This window comes from Balaenoptera physalus (assembly GCF_965194825.1).
Source record: "Balaenoptera physalus genome assembly, chromosome: 6".
NCBI lineage: Eukaryota > Metazoa > Chordata > Mammalia > Artiodactyla > Balaenopteridae > Balaenoptera > Balaenoptera physalus.
The window spans coordinates 19,960,234-19,972,491 of NC_138885.1; the positions used below are offsets into that span (position 1 = coordinate 19,960,234).

At 46.1% G+C, this 12,258-nt stretch overlaps 1 protein-coding gene across 6 annotated transcripts in view; it reads left to right on the forward strand.

The window, feature by feature from the left end:
• MGAT5 (alpha-1,6-mannosylglycoprotein 6-beta-N-acetylglucosaminyltransferase) overlaps positions 1–12,258 on the forward strand; it is a 374,663-nt gene that overhangs the window by 16,753 nt on the left and 345,652 nt on the right. The window lies entirely within an intron of this gene.

Sequence of the window (12,258 nt, forward strand, 5' to 3'; positions counted from 1 at the left end):
TCCAGTCTTTGGCTACTGAATACAGCTTGTGCTGTTGCAGTCTCAGCATTGGTTTAGTTATTGGCTGCTCGAATCCGATCTGAAAAAGAGCATCCTTGGTGAAGACGAGAGGGGCTTTGCCTGGCGCAGGTCTGGTGGGCCAATTTGGTAACAAGATGATTGTGGATGACAAAACCCATTTATTGCCTGAACCTAGAGACCTAACTTATACATGAAGGGTATTTTGCATGTTTCAAATAAACGTTGACTTTTCCAATCAATGAAGAAAGATTGTGCTTTGTTTTATTGGGAAATTTACCAAGAGGTGTTTGCCATTTTGGAAAAACATCCCCCCCCCATGACATCACCATATCACCTGTGGCAGTCCACACTTGTAACTCACCTGTTTTTTGATTTTATGTAAAGTACAAGCATCTAACAACTTCTTAAGCCTTCTAGATTGGTCTTGCCCAACTAATTGCATATTGAAATACATGTTCAGTTTGTTATAAATTATTTTCCCTTTTATTCTCATTTATATTACTATTAAAGCAATAAATACATATGTTTGAAGATGTGTTTAGGAAGGTTATCTAAGAATTTGATTTCAGGGAGTAAAGGGGTGTTAGAAGTTTGCCGTAAGCCTTGAACTCTGGGGCTAATAACATTTAGAACACAGCACTTGGGGAAATGATTTGCAAAGTAATCCCCCCACCCATGAGTCAACTGAATTAAATAACTCTTAACACTAACCATTTAAAAAATAAAAAACTATAGCCCACACATTGGGTACAACTGATGGAGAAAAAGGGAGTGGAGTTGTTGGCCCATTCTGCTTCTTCCACGGGAGGCCGACTGTCCTTGTGGTAGATCCTCCCTGCTCCCTCGTAAGTGGTTGATTCTACTGCCGGGTTCCCGCTCTGTTGTGGGTCTCATGATTCTGGAAGAGCCCTAAGAGTAGGGGATGAAATCAGATTATCGCATGAGTTTCATGTGAACTACTGCAGCCCTCTTTGCAGAGGTTCAAGGGGATCTTTGAGCTTGGCATGGGAAAATATTACACCTTGATTTTCACTCACCTCTAACCAAAATTGAGCAATCCCTTAACTTTTGGATGTTGGCCACAAACCACAGTAATATTAGCATTGTCTGTGACTTTGTCACCAATAGGAAGCCCATATTTTCATATCACATTTTAGATGGCTAACAGATAATCTTGAAATGTCATGTTCATTATGACTTAGAAATTATGGTGGTTATTACATGCTGCTGGATAGTGTTATTTAATGTATTAATAAACGAGTATATGTGTGGGGTTTTTTTAGTAATTTTATTTATTTATTTATTTATTTGTTTATTTATTTATTGACTGCGTTGGGTCTTCGTTGCTGCACGCGGGCTTTCTCTCTAGTTGCGGTGAGCGGGGGCTACTCTTCATTGCGGTGCACAGGCCTCCCATTTCCCCCTCTTGTTGCAGAGCACGGGCTCTAGGTACCCGGGCTTCAGTAGTTGTGGTGCATGGGCTTAGTTGCTCCGCGGCATGTGGGATCTTCCTGGACCAGGACTCGAACCCGTGTCCCCTGCATTGGCAGGCGGGTTCTTAACCACTGTGCCACCATGGAAGTCCCAAGCATATGTGTTATTATGTCACAATTTTAAAAGTTTTTGGTAACCATATTTAAATATAATTGACTTCCTCTGTAATACTATGTATTTTATTTTATGCATTTCAAACATTTGGAGAAGGGGTACCATCTCACCTGTCCGCCAAGGGGTGGGTGGTACAGAAATCGTGGAGTAGAATTGGGGAGCGCTCTGGACACTACACACCGCACTGCTGCGCTGTCTCTTCCATTCATTGGGGAGTTGACCACCTCGTGACTTCAGCCTTTCCCCAAGGCTGCCAGGTATGGGTGTAGAGGGGGCGTGAGCTTATGTCCAGTTGGCTCATTTTCTTCTTAGACCTGGTCAAAGAATTGTGCTTGATTTGCCCTTGGGTCATTCTTTTGTCATACACAAGGAGGCAAGTTTGTCAGTCCTCCCGGCAAGGCTTGTATTGATCACTACAAGGTACAAGATGCATTTAAAGCCAAACTACTGATTATCTGAATCCTTAATAGAAGTGTGGTTTCTGGTTCAGCTTTTCAAGTGGAGAAAAACCACAGACATTCTGCAGGAGAAGCCCCTATGTACAGGCCAACTTCTGTTTTCCTCTTGCTGTGCTTCAAAGTGATAGAATCACAGCACGGCCCTATGAAGTACCCCATTGCCCAAGAAATATGTTGCGTAAACGGCTGCCGGGGTGTTTTCCTAATTTGCGGGGGAAGGGGCATTTCTCAGGAAGTAGGGTTTGGGGTGGAGGTAGACAGCTTCCTAAGGGGTGCCCTTTGTCCTGGTTGCTACCTTGCTGCCCAGTGAGTCCACACTAGAGGCTGCACCCCGATCCAATCTGTGACTGGATTTCTGGGAGTGGCGTCAGCCTTTTTCTGTTTCTGGAAACTTCTGTTGAGAGGAAGTGACTTTGCCACCGAGTAGCCTACTGCACCGTTCCTCGAGTCATTGCTGTGCTGCCCTGTGCATCTTTTTCCTCTCACAGCTTCTAAATCTATATTTAGAGCATGAAAATGCTGACCATTTCCTTTCTAATTCTTTAGAAGTTTAGCATGGAGGGATCTTCACGCATCCAACACTACTAATACCTTGGGCAATCGTATTAAATAATAATGGGAATCATATTGTTTCCTTCTTTGTTTCAGAAAATATTATAAGACTGGAATCGAATAGTTTCAAATGTTGTGCCTTCATTTTTCTGTGGGTTTAGTTATTGATCCAATTTCTCATTGAGTCGAAGCCACTCCCTTAAAGAAATAGGAGCAGCCCCATTACAAGATATTGTTACGTCTCATGTCAGACTAAAGAGAGCATAGGTGTCTTTAACAAGCTTGTCAATGAAGTGATAGCATTTCTCTCTCTCTTTTTGTAAAAGAGAACAGCAAATTCCGTTGCTTCCTGAGATGATGACGCTGTCACAGATTCGTGTGCAAGATTGTGGGTACTATTTGGCCTAATTCTTATTTATTTATTTATGTTTTGGCCGCGCCATGGGGCGTGTGGAATCTTAGCTCCTCGACTAGGGATGGGACCCGCGCCCCCTGCATGGGAAGCACAGAGTGTTAACCACTAAACCACCAGGGAAGTCCCTGGCCTAATTTTTAAAATGAGATACCTCAGATCCTTTTATTGAGGAACTATCCTATCATGGGATCGGTAAGGCCGGTTTTTTTTTTTTTTTTTTTGGCTAGAGAAAGCAAGAAATTCACCAGATTCATTGGCTGAGGGGTAGGGCTTTCACTCAGTTTGAAGGATCTCTTATCCCTCCCCCACTTCTGGTTTTGAGCCACATGCACTTGGCCTCCTTTTCATACAGGTCTGGTTTGGGGTGAATTTTGATCTTAACCCTACCTTTGTGGAGAGAGTAAATGAAGTCCAGAAGATCTAGAATATAGGAGTTAAAATATCCATAAGCGATTCACTTCCTGGTCAGAGTTGGTGGAATTAATTGTGCAGCTGCTGGACACAGATGCCGTTACTGTTTTATAGATCTTTTCACAATGAAAAATGGAAAATACAGGTCCCGCCTTCAAACTGACAATCTAAAGACCTCACATACAGAGTAATGCTTTTCCTGGAAAGTGGACCTCTTGAGCACGTAGCTGGTGTTCATGGGAGTGCTGGGTACTCCTGGGAACCAAGCCTTGAGCACACTGTCTAATTTCATGCTTATGACAGCCCTGTAAATTAGAATCCCTTGTTTTCGTTAAACACATGTAAAACCACAGTATGGGGAAGTTAAGTGTCCTGCCTGCAGTGACTCGCATAAATATAAGGTGATCATATAATTTATCATCTAAACCTGAACACTTTTGTGACTGAAAGGGGTGCTGTTAAACTAATGAGGAAGCTGGGATAACAGCAATAAACAGGGACGTATGGTCCCCCTACTAATCAGGTGCAGATTGGGGGTTTAATTCAGGTCTGATCCCCCAGGCTGCCTGCTCTCCTTTAGATGCATTAAATTGGGCTGCCTCATCTACAAATGAATTGTTAAGGCACATATTGAATGAACTTCTGAAGGTGAGTTCTGCCCTAGGTAGAGAGCCAAAGAGAAATTCCCCTTAGGCTAGGTAAAAGTTCCCTTTGGCAAGAAAAAGGTCTACTAGAGATCGTCTTTCATACAAAAATGTAGAAAGGGTTTTGTTGGGAAGGCAGATGGTTTTTCTCTTCCGAAAAAAATGGTTTTCCATTTTTTTGTTGTTGAAAAGAATGGGTCTGCTGTAGCCTTTCCAAGAAAGATAAAGGAAGACTCGTAACATCGCATATGCAGGGCAAACATCTTCGTGGCCAGTGGCTCTTGCCATACAGGGTCATGTAATGAATTCTTCAATAGTAAGGTGTGGAGATGAAATTTACTACCCCTGTTTTTAGCACTCTGTCCATGACTGTTATTATCAAGGCAGATCTGTGTGGTATAATCATTACCGTGAGATGTTAAGATAAATTCCCAGCACTTGAATATACTGCACTCCCAGGATTGGATACCCCGGCTAGTGACCAGCCTCTGTGCCGCTGTGAGCCTCAGACACACGTGTGTGAACACACCCAGCAGAGGTGCAGACACAAAGGTAGGTGAAGCTCAAGGTACTTATAACTGATACTATAGCCCAACCACGGAAAGTAATAAAGAACATCACACGACACTCCAGGAGTTATTTTTTCTGTGTCATGTTCTCTTGCCACCTTCCAGGCCAGCTGAGGTGTGAAAGGAAGAGTTTCCTAGCAGAGCAGGTTCTGTAAATCCCACAGCCTCTAAAAACATCCTGCTGGATTGCCACTTGTCATCAAGTCAGCAGTGCCAAAGAATGGCATGTCATTCAAAGGCCACTGCTGGGAACCAGAGCATGCTGGCGGATGGGTAAGAGTTATGTGTTTGGCTGGAAACACGGGATCTGGCTTTCAGATGAGAGCTGTTACTGGGCCTTCATGCTGCACCCAGGTCCCTGGGGGATCTGCCTTCTGAAACTTGGAGCATCCAAAAAAGACTGATTCCCAGAGAAGGCACAATGAAACTTTCTGGAGATGGAGGAGAAGCCTTCCCCCATCCAGTGGGAGCAGGAGAGGGCCTGGGGGGCCCGGGGATTGCACCTGCGCCTGTGATATGTTTGAGCTGCTCCCTGAGGAAGACCACAATCTCTGGTGGCCTTTTAGAAGGGCCGGATTTCCCGCTGGAAATAAGAGAACCACAGGCCACGAGACAGAGAGAAAAAGAAAACGGGCTTGGAGGAGAGGTGTGAGAAGGGGAAGCAGGGAGATAAAAGAGGCGACCTAGGTGGTGAGCCGCAGCCTTTCTGCTGTGGATCCGTCTCAGGTGACAAGACCGTCTCGGGTGACGAGAGCTTTCTTGGAATAGGGCAGGAGACATCAGCTGGGAAGTCAGGAGATCTGGGGGCTGGTGCTTTCCTCCTGCTAACTCACTTGGTGAGCCTCCATCTCTTCCGCAGAATTGGGCGGGTCGGGTCAAATGTTACGCACATGACTTCCAGCTCTGTGAGTCTTTGAGGCTGAACCATCTTTGCAGGGCTCACCAGCGTGGCCCAGTGGATACTTCCTGAGCACCTGTGTGTCAGGCATAGGGACACAAAAAGCGAATGCATCACGTGGCCCTACATCTAGGGCGGGGCCCTGTCCTAAGTGCCCCTGGTGCCCCATCAACAAGGAGAACAGCAGCTAACTCTTAGAAAACATTTGTTACGTGCCAGGCAGGGTTATGGTTACTTCCCATTGATTTACATCTGTTAGCTCTTTTAATCCTCCCAACAACCCTATGAGGTGGGTATGACTGTTCTAATTTTCGAGGTACCGAGAAATGAAGTAATTTGTCCCAGGTTTCCCAGCTAACAAGTGGTGGAATCAGGATTTGGACCCAGGGAGCCTGGCTCTAGAGCTCACACCATGCAGCTGCTGTGTGGGCGGGGGAAGTAGCTGTCACATGTTCTTATTGTTTCCATTGCTGGACTGTCAGCTGCCCAAGGGCAGTAACCATGTCTGACTTGTTAACTGTTGTATTCCTAGTGCCTGGCCCAACACAGGCTCTTGAGGCATTTTTGTTGGATGGATGGATGGATGAATGGATGATGGCTGGATGGATGGACGGATCATTGGATGGATGGATAGATGGATTAATGGATAGATGGGTGGATGGTTGGATGGATGGATGGATGGATGGATGAGATAAACAAGGTCTTTGGGGAGTTTAAGGAGGAAAACAGACCCATAAACACCTAACGTCAGTCGCTATCAGGCAGGAGGGGTACTTAGTCCAATCTGAGGCATCAGCGGAGCCTTCCTTGAGGGGGTGATGCCTGAACTGAGCCTTGAAAGATGTGCAGAATTTGGGAGAATCCGGTGGGAAAGGCATGCCAAGCAGGGGAGCCGTGTGAACTAACTGTAGTAGCATTGCCCCAGCAGTCAGCTATTCCTAGAGCAGAGCGGGTGAGGCGGGGGCTGATGGAGATGGGGCGGGGTCAGGAGAAGCCCTCCCGGGAAAGGCATTTGTGCTCGCTCCTGAGAACAGTGGAGAGAGAGCTCATGAAAGGGTTTGAGCAGGGGAGTGACCCGGGCAGCTTTGGATTTTTGACGGGGTGTTCTGGCTGTAGTGTAAAGGGTGGAAGGAACACGAATGAGATTGGGCAAGGGAGAGGCTACTGCAGGGGTCCCAGCAAGAGATCTTGGGATGCTGGGGTGGGGGAGGGGGTAGAGGTGGCTAGAGGGGTAGGGGAAGAGGGTGACCCTTAACTTTGGGCATGTTGAGCTCAAGGGTCCTAGGGCTGCTGATGTGCAACACAGATGCTCCCCCGTGAATGCAAAGGTAGCTTGACCTGGAGGGGAAGGATGGGGTAGATGGGAGTTTGGGCGGTGCCTGCATCAGGTGGTGGATAAAGAAGGAGAGTGGATGATATCATCCCCAAAACAGTGTTACCCTGAGAGAGCCAATCCCTGGAAGCGGAGCCCAAAAGAAGCCCCCGAAGAACAGCCAGAGAGGCCTGGGTCCTGCCGGAGTAGAGCAGGGCGTGGGTTTTATGGAACTGGTCATCCTCACCGGAGTGATAACATTCTTTGAGCCCTGACAGTGTGCCTGGCACACGGACAAGCACTGGGGGTGCTTTTACTCAGTTGTTCTTTATAAAACCCCTATGAAGAAAGTGTTATTCTGATCCCCATTTTACAGAGGAGGAAAGCGAGGGACAGAGTGTTAATCACAGTTAACCCAAGGTCACGTGCATCGCAGGACCAGAGCGTCCTGGCGAGATGAAGCCCCCTAGGTTTGTGTGTGTGTGCGCGCGCGCGCGCGCGCGCGCGCGTGTGTGTTTTGTCAATACGGTAAATCTCTGAAGACTTCTGCAAATCCTGAATCAGAGCCTGAGAAAAGAAGGAGGGTGTTGGAGCTGTCTTGAGGGCATAGAGGAGGTCGGGTTAAGGTGAGTGGGTGTTTTGTTTTTGAAAGGATGAGAGACAGAGCCAGCTTGGAAGGAGATTTTGAAGATAGAGGCGGGAGAGGGCCTGGGGTCTGAGGACCGGTGTGTAAGGTGATGGATGACAAGCACAGAGAAGAGAGAGGCCTTGGAGGAGGAGAAGGAGGAGGAGGTGGCTGGAGGGAAGAAAGCAGGAAGGTCGGAGCTGTTGTCAGAATTGGAGGGGGGTCGTAGGGTTCCATTGGTAGGAAATATCCAGAATAGGTAAATCCACAGAGACAGAAAGCAGGTTAGTGGCTGCCAGGGGCCGGGGGGATGCGCAGAATGGGGAGGGCTGCTGAATGGGTTTGGGGTTTCTTTCCAAGGGTGATAAAAACGTTTTGGAACTGGACAGAGGTGCTGGTTGCACAATATTGTGAATGTACCAAATGTCACTGAATTGGACATTTTTAATGGTTAATTCAAAGTTACATGAGTCTTACCTCAATAATAAAAAAAAGAATTGGAAGAGGGAGAAGTGGGAGGGGAGAAAGTGGGTCACATCCAACGACCACGATTTTCTGGCCCCTGCTTGCTCCCTGTTATGTAACAGCTTTATTCTCATCTCCCAACAGCTGATGTCGATTTGTTTACTAGGACGTAAAAGAGGGCTGTGAGATCCCATCCTGTCTCTAGTACTGGTGCTCAGTGAATGTTGGAATGAACCAAAGAATGGTGGCGGGGATGGATGGGGTGGAAGGTCCGGTGGGCTTTGGGATATTGGGTGTAGAAGGGGCTGCCGGTTTGGAATCGTTGGCTGAGGATAAAGGGAAATGGAGCTGAGGATCAGGAAAAGCCTGGGATCCTGATGGTCAAAGGCCTGCAGGAGCTGAGGACACGAAGGCACCTGGGAACGTCTGCTTTCCCTGGTTCTGCTGAGTGCAGAAGAAGAGGCAGGCTGTGAGGTTGAGTTTGTTGCTACAAGTTGGGGAATTTGCTGGGTGATTGCAGTGGAAAGACAAGGATTTAGGGGAGAAGAGGGCATTGGTGATAAATAGTTCAGGGAGGTAAGGGAATCTGGGAGGGGTCGGCTCTGGACCTGGAGAAAGTGATCCCAGACCTCTTAAGACGTGAGAGCAGGTCATGATTGTTGGGAGTGGAGACCGGGACAGCTGACCTGAACAAGAAGAGGTCAGGGGTGTGGATCACGTGGAGTGAAGATGACGGTCACTGGGCTCCAAGGGGTCACAGTGTTGCAGGCCCAGTGCAGTGATTTCCAAGACTTGGTACTCAGGATAACCTTTTGGGATATGGGAAGAAAATATGAAAACTTCATTTTTTTCCCATAAAAGTTAAGCACTTATGTTTTAGTAATATTTACACGTTTATTATTTTTAAATAAATGAACATATATTAGGGGTGCACGCGCACTATTTACTAATGGGATGTGTGGCCAAAATAGTTGTGAAGAATTTATTTACAAAACGAACAGACTCACAGACTTCAAAAACAAACTTATGGTTACCAAAGGGGGAAGGGGGGGGGAGGGATAAATTAAGAGTTTGGGATTAACATATACGCACTACTATATATAAAATAATCAACAAGGTCCTACTGTATAGCACAGGGAGCTCTACTCAGTATTCTGTAATAACCTATATGGGAAAATAATCTGAAAAAGAATAAATATATGTATGTATATGTATAACTTAATCACTTTGCTCTACACCTGAAACCAACACAACAATGAATTGATAGATCAACTACACTCTAATATAAAATGAAAATTAAGTTTAAAAAAACCAAACAACAAAAAACCAATAGTTGTGAAAGCGACTGGTTTGGGAGGTTGGCAGGCCTGGGATGACATCTTTGGGAGTGACGTCACGTGGGAGACCAGGCCACATGGCTTGCTGAAACAGAAGCCCCGTGTCTCCTGTGTCTGTCACCATCGCCTGGTTGACCAAATAAGGGTATCTTCCAGAAAGGGCATGAGGTTTCCCTGCAGTCACTGGCTCTGTGCAAACCCATTATGCACTGTGGATCACCTTTTAAAATTGATCACAGACCATTTGCCGAATAGTCCTTGTAGAACCTGAATACCCATCAATGTCGGTTGTTTCTGGAATCCATCCCCAACCTCCAACCCAGTTTTTTTTTTTTTTTTAAGGTTGAACCTTTTTCTTCTGACTTCCTGGATATTCATTAATATTCCCCCCGCTCCCCTCAAGAGATTATGACCTAGGGGAGTTTTTTTAGGAACCTGGGATAACGTTTTCCTGAATCTTGCAATCTGAATTGAAAGGAACTCAAGATCTGAGGAGTCAGGGGCAGGAGAAATAGAGTGTGGTCCTGAGCAAAGGCAATCTGGCTTCCAGTTCTGACTGCTGTTATGAGCTGTGTGCTTCTGGGCAAGTTGCTTAACTTCTCTGACAGCTGCTTTCATTTTAAAGTTGGAGAGGTGATTTTCTATCTGATAAGGTTATGGGAAAAATTAAAGGAGTTGATGACACACGTGGAAGCCCCTTAAACTTGCTGGGACTCAATAAACGCCAGTTCTTCCTCCTCCTGGACACCGTCGTCCCACCCACAGTCTCCGCCTATGCTCGCCTCTTGTACATTTCCGCCCTGGTGGAGGAGACAGATAAGAACAAAGGGTGAATCGCTAAGACTTCCTGTTGGCCTGGTTTAAAGGTATCCTTGACATTGCCTCTCTTTGCCTCGAGATCTCTTCCGTGGATTTCTTTCCCCAGCCTCTGTTCTGTTTCAAGGAGAGTTTGGGGCATCCTAAGTTCTGTTAAGGTGATTGGCTGATGTTGAAACAACTCATTAATTATGAGCCTCCCTCACCCCACGAAATGCCTTCATGAGGAACTGATTACTGATTTCATAGGGGGCAGAAAACAAAATAATGCCGCCTTGCCCCACCACCCGCATTTCAGATATTAAGTCAAAGGAAAGAGTTCTGAGAGCATTTCAAATCAAAATGTTTTAGTAGGGGTATTTCAAAAGCCCTTTTGTGGTTATAGAATGGGAACCTTCTTATTTGAAAATGATGATGTTGGTGGCCTGGCGACCCTCCCCAGCCTGTTTCGACATTACAGAGGCCAGGCTGCCGGGACTGCTGGGTGCCTGTCTCCTCGGCTGGGTTTCTGTCACCTTTGGGTACTGGCCGCTGCTTATTAGACGGCCTGCATGTGGGTCTGACCGGGTCTGACCATGCCATTCTCTCCTGCATTTAATCTGAGTGCCGTATACTTCGTGAATGGAAGAATGGAAGACTGGAAGAAGTTTTAAAAGTCATTCTTTAATTTTTTTTTTTTTTTTTTTTTTTGCTGCGCCACACAGCATGTGGGATCTTAGTTCCCTGACCGGGGACCTAACCCGCGCCCCCTGCAGTGGAATCTCGGAATCCCAACCACTGGACCGCCAGGGAAGTCCCTAAAAGCCATTCTTTAGAAAAGTATGGCTATGAAGAAAAATAGGCTTTTTAATTACTTAACTCAGTCTGTTGCTAGGATACGTGGGTGTGGTAGTCCCTCCCCCCCCAGGAAAATATTTTATTGTTTAGTTAAAAATGACTACCTTTTAATTTATAACTGGACTGTCAACACAGATGTTAATGTATTTGGGGCTTTATATTTTTTAAATTAATTAATTAATTATGGCTGCGTTGGGTCTTCGTTGCTGCGTGCGGGCTTTCTCTAGTTGTGGCCAGCGGGGGCTACTCTTTGTTGCGGTGCGCGGGCTTCTCATTGCAGTGGCTTCTTGTTGCGGAGCACGGGCTCTAGGCGCGAGGACTTAAGTAGTTGTGGCGTGTGGGCTTCAGTAGTTGTGGCACGCGGGCTCACGGGCTCTAGAGCGCAAGCTCAGTATTTGTGGCTCACGGGCTTAGTTGCTCCACAGCATGTGGGATCTTCCCGGACCAGGGTTCGAACTCGTGTCCCCTGAACGGGTAAGTGGGTTCTTAACCACTGAGCCACCAGGGAAGTCCCTGGGGCTTTCTTTTCCGCTTTCTTTTTTTCTTCCTGAGAGAGTGATTTTATAACATCAGGCTCTGTTGTGAAGTTCCTAATCCTTTTATTTCCGTGTTATAAGGTGGGATAGTAGTGCTGCATGGATGTGAGCATTAGGACTGATTCAGAAAAAGAGACCATTGCTGTGCCTGCAGTATAAGAGCCATTCAATACGTGGTAGATGCCATTTTAAATTCAGATTAAAGAAAAAAAGGGTTCAGGTTCTATGCAGGCAGCGTAGCACGGTATGAAAAAGAACCTATTGATTAAACACTTAGAAAGTTTCCAGAAACCTCCTTTTAAATCCCAAGATATTGGCCCTCCTGTGATGGATGTCTTGAGGCAGATAAAACAGTTGAGTCTTTTGAGTGGAAGGAACAGGGATCCTTTCACACGAAGTGGTACTTGAAAAATATTACTGTAATTAAAATATACGGTGTGGTTAGTTTTCAGGAAATGTACATTTTTCATGTCTTGAAGGAGGCTTACCGAGTTACTTAAAAAAAAAAAAAAAAAAAGAAACAGCCTCTACTGGAAATTAGCACGTGATAGGGTTGAAGTTGTTTTTTTCCCCTTCCTTTCTGTCTGAGATCTTACACCTAGTGGTAATACTGATGCTGGGATGGGCGAGTCCTAGAGCTCTGTCCCCTCACAGCACCCTCTTCTCCCTGTCTACCTGGGAATCTGTGAGCTTGAATGGGAAAAACATTCCATCTTTATGTACAATGAATCCTAACTGAAATTTGGCATCTTCT